The sequence below is a fragment of the Pezoporus wallicus genome, unplaced genomic scaffold, assembly GCF_028554395.1.
Source record: "Pezoporus wallicus isolate ANWC-B61680 ecotype Strahan unplaced genomic scaffold, APGP_CSIRO_Pwel_v1 contig_3817, whole genome shotgun sequence".
Taxonomy (NCBI): Eukaryota; Metazoa; Chordata; class Aves; order Psittaciformes; family Psittacidae; genus Pezoporus; species Pezoporus wallicus.
The window spans coordinates 10,384,187-10,400,122 of record NW_026635157.1 but is presented as its reverse complement, the minus strand read 5'-3'; positions in this window follow the sequence as shown (position 1 = coordinate 10,400,122).

Sequence of the window (15,936 nt, the reverse complement as noted above, 5' to 3'; positions counted from 1 at the left end):
GGTATACATAGTTCAGCAGTCAAGGATAAGAAGTATGCCAAGATCTTCCTGACACACACACCACAAAGTCACATTGTCTAGCTTTAATAAAACCAGGAATGAAGGCACATTTCTACCCAGCAAATGGTACGGGGGTGCTTCTGTGACAGACAGTCAATGTTGCCATGTTCTGTATTTTGTCTTTCTTTGACAAATACCAGGAATATTTTATTTTGTAATACTTTTTTCTTTCCATAACAACATTGTCATATTGATATTTCCAGTCATTTTTCTCTCATTTGCATCTTTGGGATCTGTCCAAAAGATAGCACAGCTTACTGTCACACAGCCAGTATATATACAGTCACACACAGATATACTAGTAAGATTTTATGGATGCAGTAATATAAAGATAGTATTTATGGACACAATAGAATTATAGCATTTGTGATGAGAATGCAAAAAGATCTATTAAAATTAATTTTTGAATGAAGGGGCAGAATAATAATTTCCCCAAACACCCAAGATCTAATTAAAAATACTATATTAATTTAATGTAAGTATGTAAGTAAGTAAACTGCTTGGGATTTTTGCTGCTCCTGTGTTTCACTGTATATGGTATGTATATGTTACTAGGTATATTACTATTCAGGAACTAAGATGTTACTAATTCAGCTGCCACATGCAGCCTAGCTGAATACTTGAAACAGGGCATTTACGAGAGTCACTGTGATGTGAAAACAGTGCTTAGTATAGAATAAAAAAATTTTTGGAGATTAACATGTTTCATGCTAATTCAAGTTATTAAAAAAAAAAAGAATAACATTATCTTCTTCCCTTTTCTCATTGTTTGATTAAATAAAAAGCCCTACACAGTCCTTTTGCCTGGCAACTCCCTTCTGGATGCTCTGTTGCTCAGCTCGTATGAACACTGGGAGTACACTGAAAGAAGCTGTCCCTCTCCACTCTTCCACCTCTTCACTTTCCTGCCCACACTGCCTCCACACTCCCTGCCAGCACAAGTGCTCTCTGGCATATAAGCCACATCAGAGGACCAGCACCACTGAAAACTGAGAAGATTGTGAGTTTTCTGTCACATCTGGTCCCTCATCCAGTTCATTGTAAAGTTGTATGAATACTTGAGCTGATGAAAATGAGCTGGTGGCACAAAGGTGGCCATGAGCTACCATGGGTTTATGGATTAAGACTTCTTTGTTTTGGCAACTGTGTTGGCTTAAAATATCTGTTGAACTGGTGCCTGATTTAAATAATAATGTTTACAAACACTCATTTTGGAAAGAGCTGCCCTGATGTGAAGTGTTGCATCCAGCTGCTTATTGTTTCTTGGCTGGAAAGCTGTTAAAACTGAGCTGTTTGGGTATTCCTGTATTCCATAGGTTAGCCATGCAGTAGGTAATCACTGATACAGTAGGCATGATACCTTAAATCACTACAGCTGTTTTCCACAATGAGTCTGACTGAAACATCAGATACCAAGTGGGTGAGCCTTTTTAGTGGCTGGTACAGTGGTTTCTCTGTTTTTCTGAAGGTGATGCTGCTGCTGGTGTTAGCCCAGGCTCAGTCTTCTGAAACTGAGTGTTCATCGACCCAAATTCAGTGCAGAATAGATTCAGTCTTTAGGTTTGATGTGGGTCCATGGAGCTCCATTTACATGTTTGCAGCAGAAATGGATGGGACAGTCACTTAGGAAGTCAGTGATTTGGCTGCACCTTACTGCTGCTTGACAGCTCATTCATTATTCGCTGGTCTCAAACAGTCAGTAGAAGAGGATGTATTCATGGCCACTTTAGTATAAAGTCAAATACTCTTTGTTAGTTTAACTTGTTTGACTCTGATGGGCAGACAGGTTTCACTACCATTTTGATGTAGATGAGGTAACGTTTAGCAATAGATGAAGGGTGAACAGGGAAATCAGCATTACTAGGCAACTTGAATTATTTAAGACTGCTGTATTTGGAATTTCTCACATTACACTTGCAAATCTTGTGTTCCTTACAAGTGCAGACAGATGTGTTTTTTTTCTTCATATCTTCTTGTCTAAGTACAGTTGGGAGTTTAGGATTTTTAAAAAAACCCACAAACCCTTGAGTCTTCCTGCCACAGCATGAGGTCTTTGCTGTAGTGCTGGAGCTCAGATGTCCTGTCATAGCTGGAGCTCAGATGTCCTGTCATAGCTCAGGCAAGTCCAGCACTGTGCAAGGCTGTGTCTAGAGTGTAGCATAGGACAGGTTCTGCGTGCCTGCAAAAAAGGGTGTACTTATCTCTTCATAATATGGAGGAGGGTTGATTTCATCCAGTATGACCTACAGACACTGTGGTTATCCCTCCAGTCCATGCTGCGGGGTCCTGGGTAAACCTGGGGAGAGAGCTTAGCAGCACTTTCGTCTGCCTGCCTGGTGCAGAGAAGGGGATATAGTGGGGAAAGCAAAGCTGCACAAGCAGCCTCAAAACTGGTCCTGGCAATTGTTTGTGTTCTCTCTTTTTTTTTTAATTTAAAAACCCTAACAGTTTCAGGATTGCTTTGCCCTTCATATTGCCTTGTCCTGTGTCAGCTAAGGTTTGTCCATGTTCTTAATTGCCAGTCATATGAGGATGTTAAGATTAGATGGTTGAATGTATCTTTGCATCTTTAAAGTTTATGAGGTATCTGAAACTCAGCTATACCTTAAAGGGCTAAAAATAACCAGTGCTGACTGTTGTTTCTTATGTAATTAAGGCAATCAAAGGGTAGCACAGTGACTCCTAATGAAGTTTCAAATGCTACCATACAGTAAGGCATTTCATAGAATCACAGAATAGTTTGGGTTGGAAAGGACCTTAAGATCATTTAGTTACAGCCCCCCTGCCATGGGCAGGGACACCTCACACTAAACCATGCCACCCAAGGCTTTGTCCAACCTGGCCTTGAACACTGCCAGGGATGGAGCATTCACAACCTCCCTGGGCAACCCATTCCATTGACTCACCACCCTAACAAGAAAGAATTTCTTCCTTACATCCAAACTAAACTTCCCCTGTTTAAGTTTTAACCCTTTACCACTTGTCCTATCACTACAGTCCCTAATGAAGAGTCCATCCCCAGCATCCCTATAGGCCCCCTTCAGATACTGGAAGGCTGCTATGAGGTCTCCACGCAGCCTTCTCTTCTCCAGGCTGAACAGCCTCAACTTTCTCAGCCTGTCTTCATACAGGAGGTGCTCCAGCCCCTGATCATCCTCGTGGCCCTCCTCTGGACTTGCTCCAACAGTTTCATGTCCTTTCTATGTTGAGGACACCAGAGCTGTACAATACTCCAAGTGAGGTCTCACAAGAGCAGAGTAGAGGGGCAGGATCACCTCCTTCGACCTGCTGGTCACGCTCCTTTTGATGCAGCCCAGGATATGGTTGGCTTTCTGGGCTGCCAGCACACACTGAAGCCTGCTCATGTTCATTTTCTCTTCGACCAGCACCCCCAAGTCCTTCTCTGCAGGGGTGCTCTGAATCTCTTCTCTGCCCAACCTGTAGCTGTGCCTGGGATTGCCCCGACCCAGCTGCAGGACCTTGCACTTGTCATGGTTAAACCTCATAAGGTTGACATCAGCCCACCTCACAAGTGTGTCAAGGTCCCTCTGGATGGCATTCCTTCCCTCCAGGGTATTAACCGAACCACACAGCTTGGTGTCATCGGCAAACTTGCTGAGGGCACAGTCAATCCCACTGTCCATGTCAGCAACGAAGATGTTGAACAAGACCGGTCCCAACACCGATCCCTGAGGGACACCACTCGTTACTGGTCTCCAGCCGGACATGGAGCCATTGACCACAACTCTTTGCGTGCGGCCATCCAGCCAGTTCTTTATCCACCGAGTGGTCCATCCATCAATTGATGTCTCTCCAATTTAGAGACAAGGATGTCATGTGGGACAGTGTCGAACGCTTTGCACAAGTCCAGGTAGATGACATCAACTGCTCTACCCCTGTCCATCAGTTCCGTAGCCCCATCATAGAATTCCACCAAATTGGTCAGGCAGGATTTCCCCTTAGTGAAGCCATGCTGGCTGTCACCAAGCACCTTGTTGATTTTCATGTGCTTAGCATGCTTTCCAGGAGAATCTGCTCCAAAATTTTGCCAGGCACAGGGGTGAGACTGACTGCTCTGTAATTCCCTGGGTCAAAGTATAGAATAACTATTTCTCATACTTATTCTATAATTTTTATAAATGCTTGTAAAGGTACAAGGTATATTATCAATTTTGTTTTACAAAGCTGTCTGCAAAACCTGTTTTACCGAGAGGAAATAATTAGCTGCATTCCCAGTTTTGACTGTTAGGATCTTTTGATGTTAAATAATTACACCAAACTCCTCCAAAGAGATAAACAGCTTTTCATCAGTATTTCTATAATGCGTGTCACTGCTAGGGTAGTGAATGATAAAAGCAAGCCACAGCTAATTCTGCATTACTTTAAAATACCAGGCTATTAAATAGGTTAGTTTAAGAACTATTTCACAACCACCTCAACCTTCATTTCTATACAGACAGGAAATTTCAGAAAAGAAATCCTGGAAAGTCCTCCCTGCAGCCTGTGTTTGTGTGTGTATGTAATGTATGTAATATTGTTACAGTAGGCTTTTTTGGAAGGATAAAGTAAAAGAATTGAAGTCAAAGGAAATTTTGGTGGCTGAGAGTGTGAATTTTGACCCTAGTAGAGGAGCTGAAATAGTACAAACAAAATGCTTGTGGCTGGAAACAACAGGAACAAGCAGAACAACTCCAACTATTCAAAAGCTACAAGAACAAAGCAGAACAAAACTGGGTTTAAAAGTTTATAGCCAAAAATATTAATGTGCTCCTTTGTGCCAAGCACGTCTCACATGTATCGTTGGTTTTGACCAAACAGTGATCAAACTTTATAGCATTTCAGCATAGTAAAAAGCATCATAGAACACTTTCAGAGCTACCAGCCTTATTCAACATAAGCAGGAAATAAAAACGGGTTTATTTCTGTTTTTATTGACAGCGAATTATTGCTAGCTATTTTTTCTCCAGTTCTGATATTGTATGACTGAAAGACATCTTTATGTCTTTTGCAAGTGACAGCAATAATAAACTGCTGGGCTCGACTGACTTCCAAGCAAAAAAATCCTGGGGGCCAGGAACAGATAAACTGCTTGAGGGAACATTGTGGTCAGGCTAACCCAGTTTGGCCAGGAGCACTATGAAGCTGCTGCTTTTAGTTTGCTGACAGCATTCTATGCAGACCCCCTCATTTGATACCCCACGTGGTTTGCTCACTTGTATAGGCAACCTGCATGTCTCAGAACGAAGGATTTTATGCCACAATAGTTTGTCCAGGAATTAAGTATGTGACACCTTGAAATGGTGGTGATTGATTCACCTTGGTGTGAAATCATAGCAGTTGATAATCATATTTGGTTGGCAATAGATTTTCTCCCTTATGTTTTTTGAAAAGTTTGAGCCACACTAAAATAATCTAATCTTCCAGTAGCATATACTGTATCTAGTACCCTGATGACTGCATTACTGGGTAAGGAGAGAGAAAGAGATCAAACTTTAAAAAATACAGATGCTTTAAATAGTCTCAGAACAGAGCTTTATTTTAAGTTATGCTCCTCCAGTAAAAGGGATACAAGCAGCTGCTTGAAAGAATGGAGATCAATTCAATAGCTGTGTCAGTATCTATAGTTCAAGCTATATGTGAAGCAATAGATTTAGTTACACTTATTCCTAACATACATGGAGACATGGAAACTGGTCCAGTAGACTGGTAAAAGAATATGTTAAGTAAGCCATCTGTCAACTTGTTAAAGCTTTGATGCAGGACCCTGGTCAGTTATCCTTCCTATGACTGATATTTTTCTAATTCCATGCAAAGTTACGCATTAACTGTTTTTGCTATAATCTCAGTGGGTTGCTATTATTAAGTTATTTATGCATACTAAGACATCAACTGTAGTCAAAACAATTTGTTACTAGCTAGCTCAGGCTTCTTAGTGCTCCTGGGTGTTTACAGCTTTGACTGACTAGTTTATCAGAAACTGTGATTTACCTTCAGCCCAAGGACAGCATATTTAACGAACATTTCACAAACCTTTTCCAGTAATTTTATATGTGAATAAAAATATATACATATAATGTCTACTCTCAAATATTACTTATGTTAAAAGCAAATGTGTGTTTGCATTCATTTCAAGTAAAAACATAAATCGAAATGAAACAAAACCCCCACAGGAAACCCTTTGTAAAAGCCTCATGGCTACTTCAGAAAATAAACTTGAATCATAGAATAACAGAGTGTCCTGAATTAGAAGAAACCCACAGGGATCATCAAGTCCAAATCCTGACTCCATACTGGGTAACCTAAAAGTTCTTCCCTGTGCATTAAAAGATTTTCTGTACCTAACCTGGTCTCCAGACAGAAATAATTTCTTTCTTGTGTTACACTTATTCTTGCTTATGAGGAGCTGGATGCTTCATGCATGCATGCATTTATGTATGCAGTGTGCAAGCTGGATCTTGCTTGCCCTATGTACAGTGCAGACTTTGAATTATGGTAATAATTGTATTTATCTCAAAACTTAATCAGTGCTCTTTTAAGACTGCATAGAAAGTTATAAAGAAATTTGTAAAGCTCAGTGGAATAGTACAGTGAGTCTTTTCACGTTTCTTAGCACAAAAGCACAGCGTTTCAGCAGGACAACTGCATGGCTTTGTGTGCATGTAGGGAGTGGTGGTGTCTCACTCAAAACTTGGCAGTTCTGGTGTTCTGCTTATTGAATGCCTAAGCAGGCACAAATAATAAGGCACTGGTAAGGTGACAGGCACAGGTCACTGCACCTTCTAACAGTTTCAAAAATTGTAACTCCTTTCATGTCACTACAAACTTTCTGCATGTCTACAGGGGGTAAAAAAGTGCAACTTTTGTGCATAAAAGTACTCTGTTGTAGCTCCAGCATCAGAAAGTCTATGTTTTTCACTTCAGAATAGGTAGCTCCGGCCTTTCAAACCCAAAGGATGTCAGGTGGGACAATGCTGGTAGATGATGTCAGTGTGTTCCTCACTGCGCTCCCTTTAGGCCTTTGAAAATAGGCATTTGTCCTGGTTCTTCATTAATGACTCCTGCAGCAGTATAAAAAATGTGGCTGCTAGATGCTCCTCCCTCCCACCTCACTGCCCTTCCTTTGGGGTGGTAACATGACCCTTATCCAGCACCTGCAAATCGTAACAGCAGAGTGTAAAAAGAGGAATATTTGGTGAGCTACTAAAAGACTGGCTAGTCTTTTAGTGGCTGAGGACTCTTAAGCTGAGAATGAGAAGAGAGGCTCTGTGACCATGGTGCTGGCAGTATGCAATATCCAAGGAGACTGGACAGAAAGGTTCATGGCTAGGCAATGAAGAAATGTGATTTGTGGAAAGTGTGAATAGTCTAAAAGCCTTCTGGAACACATGCAATACTACCCCATTTTTTCCTCCGAAAGAAGCTCTCCTACCTTACATGGCTCCATCTGATATGGCACTGAATACCTCTTACTCATGTAAGTTTTGCTAACCACAGATCCTCCTACCCAGAAATTTCACTTAGATAATGCCACATCTGAGCTGCTATGTCAATACAAATTTCTGCCGTGCCTTTCCCTGTCTTGAGTATAACCAGGAGACAACTTGGAATAATATTTCCCTGAGCTGTATGGCCCAAAGACCTTTTCCCTCTCACTCAGAACAGTAGCACTGAACCTACATTACCAGGCATCCCAGACAAAGATTGCTTTTAGGGACCCTGACAGGACTATTCAGAAATGGTAATATGGTTTGGATTCAGATTACATGCTTTTACCAGTGAGGGAGTAGCTTTCCTTCTGCCTCAGTTTACCTGCCTTTCAGCCTCTTCTGTGTGTTTTCAGCGTAGAAAGGTTTCTGTGAGGTCTGACTAACTTTGTGTTCTCACGTGATTGACCTTTCTCCCTTTTCATTCCTTTAGAGGAATCTGCAAAGTATCACCAAAGTTATATCATTAGGTAATTATATGACTGGCACTTCCAGGTGACAAGCATATCGCTGTACTATACCGTGCATCAAATCCACACTGAAACTTTGCCATGGCCAGGACTTTACACTTGCAGTACCTCCAGTAGTCGCCTGCTTCTGCTGCCAAATTTGATTCTGGAGGTGCTTTTAATGATATTTTTTGAAGACTAAATAAGACACTAGCTTTATGCAGTAATGTGACTTAACTGTTAAAGCAAGATCAGTATATGCATCAATATATATTTCTGAAAGAAACAGTGATAATGTGGCTAAGTGCACACTATCCTTAGGAGTTATGCACCTGCAGAACTGCATCTCAAGAGAAATATATGTGTAAGACATTACTGTTAATAAATAACATTACTACGGATGCATTCTGAAATAAGTTATAGTCAATTGAGACATCATTTAATGTGGCATAGTTAAGGCTTTCTGCTTGGCTATTGCTGCTAATTTGTGCAGTTGATAGCTTTTTTTTTAAGTACAGAAATAGTTCTAAAGTCTCTCTAAAGCAGGAAATATATGTCATACTGTATGGAACTATTATAAACCATGCCTTTTGGTTCTCAGGACGTCATATAATTCTGCATTTAGGATTACATGCTGCATTCTGCTACTGATTTACCAGAAATAAAAGCAGATAATTGCCTATTGGAAAGTGGTATGCCTAGAACAGCTTACATTATGTACTGAAGGTTCCCAATGTTTGACTAACTACATGATAATTTCTCATTCTCCTATTCATTTTTTTTTAGCTACCTTGAATAGAAAAGTGCAGCCTTTGTTCACAGGAGTGTTTCTTCAATATTTTTTAATACCACAGATAGATACTTTTTAACAGACACAGGATGAAAAATAACTTTACCAGTTGATACCTTTGTTAGGATAAATTTTAGGATATAATGATCAGTAACAACTTTTATAAAAATGGATTGCAAAGTCCTTTAAAGACTATAAGTTCTCAAGAACTCCATTTTACATCTGATCTGTAAAATCAAATGCACTTCAGGCTTTGTGAGCTAAAAGTGCATTGTCTGTCCATGCCCTGCGCTTCATTAGAGCAGCCTGAACTATACAGACATACTTAATTAGTGTGGTGATAATATATTTAGGAAATAAAACACAGGGGTTGAAAAGTATTGAAGCAGCTTCTGTCAACCTATATTTCATGTAAATTCCAATCTTATGCAGTATTCCGACTTAAATCTAATGCTGGCTCATGCTCCCCTGTTCATGACTGTGCTGTAGACGTCTTAACATCAGCCTCAAAATACTTATGAGAGATGTATCTTCAATATGAAATGATTTTATTGTGAGCCATCGTTGTGTGCATGCTCATATATGTTTTGATGAAACTTGGTCTGGGGAGCTACACATCTGAACGCTATTAGGATTATGAGGTAGTTGATGACATCCAAATTTGGATTAACCTCCCAGCATTTTAGACCTGCTCAGACTATTCCTTATTCATTTCTGTTTGTCCTTTATAAGTGAAAAACAGTGTGCAGTAAGTCATCTAGGAAATGGATGACCTGGATTTAGACCATCTTCAATCTGAGGGCAGTAGGACTAGCAGGCTGTGGAACAGCCTGGTGTAAGACTCTCCAGGACATGTCAGCTCCAGCACCAGAGGCCAGAGAGTACTTCCCTTTGCCAAAGCGGAACACAGTTTTATGAAAACAAAGAGCAAACAAGGCGCATCCCTAACTGCAGGTTGGCAACAAGAAAATTGGCCTTGAAACAAATGTGTATTATACAGTCCTTGATCAACTGTCTTTGTTTTTCTAGGCTTATTTTGGTACAGAATAGGGAGATGTCATGGTTTAAACCCAGCCAGACAGCTCGTTCACTCACTCCCCCCCTTCTTGCCCTCCCCCTACTCCTGGAGGGATGGAGAGGAGAACTGAAAAGAATGCAACTCCCATGGGTTGAGATAAGAACAGTTTAGTAACTAAGGTATAACACAAATCACTGCTGCTACCACCAATAATAACAATGGTAAAGGAAATAACAAGGGAAGAGAGTACAGCACCTCACCACCCGCCGACCAATAACTCACCCCCCCCAGCCCAACCAAGCACCAATCGATACCTCGTCCAACCGTCCAGTCCCTCTAGCCCTTCCGGGTAACTCTCAGTTACATCCTGGGCATGACGTGCTGTGGTATGGAATACTTCTTTGGTCAGTTTGGGTCAGGTGTCCTGTCTCTGCTTCCTCCCAGTTTCTCGTCCTCCCTGGTAGAGCATGAGGCTCAGAAAAGTCCTTGACCAGACCAAAACATCAGTGTTATCAGCTCTGTTCCCAGGCCAAAAGTCAAAAACACAGCAGTGCACCAGCTACCAAGGAGGAGAAAAATGACTGCTACTGCTGAACCCAGGGCAGGAGAATAAGTGTATAGGATGAGAAGTTTCAGGATGTATTTCTAGATTTTGAATAGGGCATTAAGATTGCACAGATTCCCATTCAGTTACATGGGAAAGACTCTAAATGTTAGATAATAAGTGGCTATGCCATGAATTTCCTTATGGAATGCTAATTACTGTTAGCAAGAATTGATTTTGCTGTGGATCAGCTGCTGTTGTTTCCCAGTAATAATCATTTTACTCAGCATTTTCCTGCAGTAAGATGCATAGCAGCCAAAAAAAAACCCATCCAAACCATCTGAATGTGTGATTTCCTTAGATGAATCCAAGCAGTCTTTCTTCCTTAAAAAGGTGTTTGCAAACAGGCTGGTATAATTGTTGAGCAGATAATTTCTATTAATAAGTTTGGCAAACATATGGATTAAGTATTGCAGCTACAGAAGAATGAAGTTCAAATAAAGTAAATGGCAAGCACATTGAGTTTAGTTGTGTAGGAATAAACCCAGGATGGTTGCTAAAATGGTGACATTTTAAACATTAGAGAGTGGCCTTTGACTTCAGGATTAAGATTTTTTGGAATTCTGTGGAATGATCCTACAAGAAAAGGATCTTTAATGAATAACAACAGTGCCCACGCTCAACGCATTGGCATTTTGGATTAGTTGTATCTGGTTATTTTAAACCAAATTTTAAAGAAAATTGTAATTAATTTTATAAATTTCTATTTTCTTATTTTATTGAAACAGTTCTTAAAATAAAGCTTCTTCTGCCCCCCAAATGGGAGTTGAATCGCTTTATGAACAAAAATATTATCAGAGACAGCACAGGCTCACTAGGTGGCAGCACAGTTAGTAATTTTCTGAAAAAATCTACTTCATATTCCATTAATGTTTTAGGCATTTTTTGGCCAAGCTGGACATGAAACAGAGAAAAAAACAGCCTCTAAGTGAGTTAATATTTATAACATAGTGAAAAAAAATGTAATACATGATTCTTTCAGAACTTGTATTAATTTAAGGCTATGTTTTGTATCTGAGATAAATCACATATATGTGTGATATTGTGCCAGACAGAACCAAGAGAGCAGAGAAGGAAGCTTACCTCCATGCCTGACCATTTTCTGAGCTATGTTGAGAACTTACAACTGACATTACCTTGTCTTGTTGGGTATGAGACTGAAAATGGATCTCATCTGATTGCAAGATCCTCTCTGATTTCATGGTTTTACTGTAAATTACAGTTTGGGTTTTTTTTTGGTTTCTTTTTCCTTGTCTTTAGAGGAAAAACTAGGTTAAAACCTTCTCAGCAGGGAAAATGGATATGAAAATACATCAGTAAATGGACTGAAATAATTCAGTCCGTTCAACTTTAAAGACTCAGATGCACTGATTGGCCTTTCTCTCCTCTGTACATATCTTACAATCAACAATCATAAATTCAGAATGGATAATGACGACTTACTAAAATATTTTGCAAGCAAGATCTTTGCTGGTATGAATCAACATCATTATCCAATAATCTCTGTTCTGCCATGCTGCTGTCAGTCAGTTACACTTGAGGTTTTTTTGCAATGCCACTGCTGGCACATGGGGAAGCCAGTTGTACAGGCAACCTTTTATTTGACTTTCTAATTTCCTCTGTAATTAATTGCATTAATGACTGCAAGATCGGTTACTTTATATTCCAGTCTTTAGGGCTAATCCCTGCCCTGCCGAGATGAGCATTTTTTCTTAACAGTTTCTGTAAGGTAATTTTGCAGTGTCGTTCACAGTTACTTCTTGTGCCTTTCTTTCACCTCGGAAAGGAACAAGGATGGTGGGTGACAGTAACACAGTCCTGAGCTAAATTCCAGTCTTGGAATTTAATCACAGGGATTGACTACTGTTCACAAACTGCTTGAGCTGTGCATGTGAGATTTAGGATCTCAGCATCATCCCCTGATGAAATTACAGTTTCATTCAATCAGGATTTACGTATGCTTTGAGACTTTTGGCAAGCAGAGGACCTACAGCTCATAAATTATGTGTAGTGTGTTGCAGATGTTGCTGTTTGTAATGAAATGGATTTTGTATTTTTAGAGAGCTTGTATATATTTCAGGGGATAGAAAATAGTGTATTCAGAGAAACTGTAGTGACTTTAATTCAAATTAAGCATAACACAGCTTAAATAGTAACCATAATTAGTGAAGTCCAGTAGAACAAAGATAAAATATAACACCTAAATATGTGTATTTATTTTTAGAAACTATATAAACTGGTGTGTGATATATAAACATTGATTAATTTGTTCAGATCCATTTTCTTGAGGAAAATTGATTCTATCATCAACCTTTCTTCCTAAGCATGGACTGGAAGATCAGCTGTCAAAATTTCAAGTCTTGATGATACTCTGACTGAAGTGCATGAAAGTGTTGCTGCTGCTACCAAACTAGCATGAAAGGTTCTCTTGCTTCTTTGAGTCTCCTTTCAGTAACAGTTCATCAGGACTTAGATACTACCTTGCCTTCTGCATCTCACAAGTCAATATTCTGAGATGCCAGTATTTTAGCTAAGGAACTGATGCTTCCTTTCCAGTAAGGGTAACGGATCAGGGCCAGGCTAGTGGTGTACTTGGCCCACTCTCTATCATGCCAGGTGTCAAATCTAAGCGTGCTTCAGCAGAAACCCAGAGTCCACTGACAACTAATTAGGAAACTCACTGAGTTTTTTTGCCTTGTAGAAGGGAGAAACATGGAAATATGATTCCTGTGTTGTGAAAGCAGAATAGCTGCATGCCGTCCACCTTGTAAAAGGCTCTTGCCAAAAGGTATAGCTCTAAAACTGTATAAACAATTTAGATTAAGAAACATTAAACACACACCTGCTTTCAAGCTCTGAATCTGTAGCTCTGTAAAATGTCATCTGTTTGAAGAAAAGAAGGTATTTTTCTTTCAGTAAACATCTGTTAGGAAATGATAAAATTATTTTTCTGCTATTATCTTTCTTATCTCCTTTACCCATTTATCTTCCTATTAGTTGAAATATATATCACTGATTACCACTGCACAATAGCCATAAATGACAATATTAAGTTATTCCCTTCTTTGCCTTCTTTCCTTGGCCTATAAGATGAAGGTTTTTAAAATAATCCTACATAAAATTGCCTAAATTTATAATACAAAAAAACAGAAAAACAACAATTTGCTACTAAGTATTGAGAGCTGGAAATGTATTATTTTGCTTTACTATTAAATATAAGAGACTTCAATTTGAAAGCAATCAAACTCAAAAAGTTAAAGACAAATCGTTGTTTAAAAAACTTCCATGATTTAGAGACCAATGAAAAACAGTCCACTGGACAAGAGTATTTGAAGTGAGATTTGATTTTATGAGATATCCAGTTATAGGTAAACTATTTAAAGCTTGATTTGAATCAATCTGTAATTTAGAAGTCCCAAAGACTAGGAAAAAGACTAATCAATTCAAACATTCACACAAGAAAACTACCAGGTGTTTGTTCAGAGGGGAGTGGACAGGGTAGGAAATCAGTGAGGCATTGAACAGTATAAACACATGTTAATATTTGATATGTACTTCAAACGTAAGGCTATGGCCCTGGCAACGCGTTCCAATTCAAGTAATGTTTCTGAAGTTAAGGGGTATTTTTGTATAAATGAAAGTGCTTGATCACGTGTTAGGTTCTGTATTGTTACTTGCAAAGCCATCGAGTTTGGAAGCTGTACTTAAACCTTTGTAAGGTAAAGTATATTTAATGAAATGTAGAATTTTCCTGTTGAAGCTCCTGTAAAATCATCAGTGCTGTGGAAAGTGCTGGACAGTATTTAATAATTGTCAATAATTATTTATTTACTTATTTTTATTTACTATTTATTTATAATGTAATTACTATGTATTATTTATTACCATTATTCACTGTTTATTATCTATTCTTATTTATCCCTTATTACTAATATTTATTATTTATTAATATTTTAAAATAATTTCATTTAATTTATATACACAGTGAAAGTGGTGTACAGGTTTTAAAGGAACCTGAGACAACAGTGAGGACAGAGATATTAGAAAATAAGAGAAATATAATATTTAAGTTTAGAAACCAGTGGAAAGCCAAATGGGTGTATCAGTAAGGTGGCTGCAGCTGTATTGTTATAAATACATTATATATTGATAAAGTTCACCTAGGGAACTTGGTGCATCTATGCTGAGCACTTGCAATTAACTTTAATTGATATGAAAATATGTAATGCCAGCCTGTTGGAAACACATTAGGTTCAACTTACCTTCAGTGTTTTTCCTTAGCTTTTGCAAAGGATAAATTCCAGCTTGCTAACTTGAGATAAAAAGCATTTACTAGTATGTAAGTTAAGAAAATCATCAGCCTTTTTTCTGTAATGTGGACAAAAAATAATTCTACCCTCTCCTCATCTGATAAATCCCCCTGCAATGAGTAAATCAAAGAGTGATTGAGGTTGTAAGGGACATCCGGAGGTCATCTGGTTCAACTCCCCCTGCTCAAGCAGGGACACATAGAGCCATTTGCCCAAGGATGGAGACTCCACAGCCTCCCTGGCCAACCTCTGCTAGTGCTCCAATGACCCTTGCAGTAAGAAGGTGCTTCCCCATGTTCAGAGGGACCCTCTTGCATTTCGCATTGTGACCATCAGTTCTGGTCCTGTCACTGAGGACCACTGAAAAGGGACACTGCAATCAATATATGTTTTGCAGTAGCTATCCATGTTGACACACTACAGTGAAGGCAGAATATCTATCCCGTAGAAGAGGCTTAAGCTGAATCCTATAGAGGTCCTAAATCCAAATAAATTTATCTATGTGGAGACTGTAAAACAGCAAATGAAGTTTAAATTCATGCTTACCTTGTATTATTTTCATGTTATGGAGATAAGACTTCAAATTTCTCCACAGGTAAAAAAACCAGAGCTGTTTCAAGAAGTCCAGTGTTTCAAATGTTTTTCAGAATGTCTCATACAGAATCACAGAATCCCAAGGGTTGGAAGGGACCTCAAAAGATCATCTAGTCCAACCCTCCTGCAAGAGCAGGGTAACCTAGAGTACATCACACAGGAACTTGTCCAGGCAGGCCTTGAATATCTCCAATGTAGGAGACTCTACAACCCCCCTGGGCAACGTGTTCCAGTGCTCTGTCACTCTCACAGTAAAGAAATTTTTCCTGATGTTCACATGGAACCCCCTGTGCTCCAGTTTACACCCATTGTCCCTTGTCCTATCACTGGACATCACTGAAAAAACCCTAGCTCCATCATCCTGACACTCACCCTTTACGTATTTGTAAACATTGATGAGGTCACCCCTCAGTCTCTTCTTCTCCAAGCTAAAGAGACCCAGCTCCCTCAGCCTCTCCTCATAAGGGAGATGTTCCACTCCCTTAATCATCTTTGTAGCTCTGTGCTGGAGTCTTTCAAGCAATTCCCTGTCCTTCTTGAACTGTGGGGCCCAGAACTGGACACAATAATCCAGATGCGGCCTCACCAAGGCTGAGTAGAGGGGGAGGAGAACCTCTCTTGACCTAC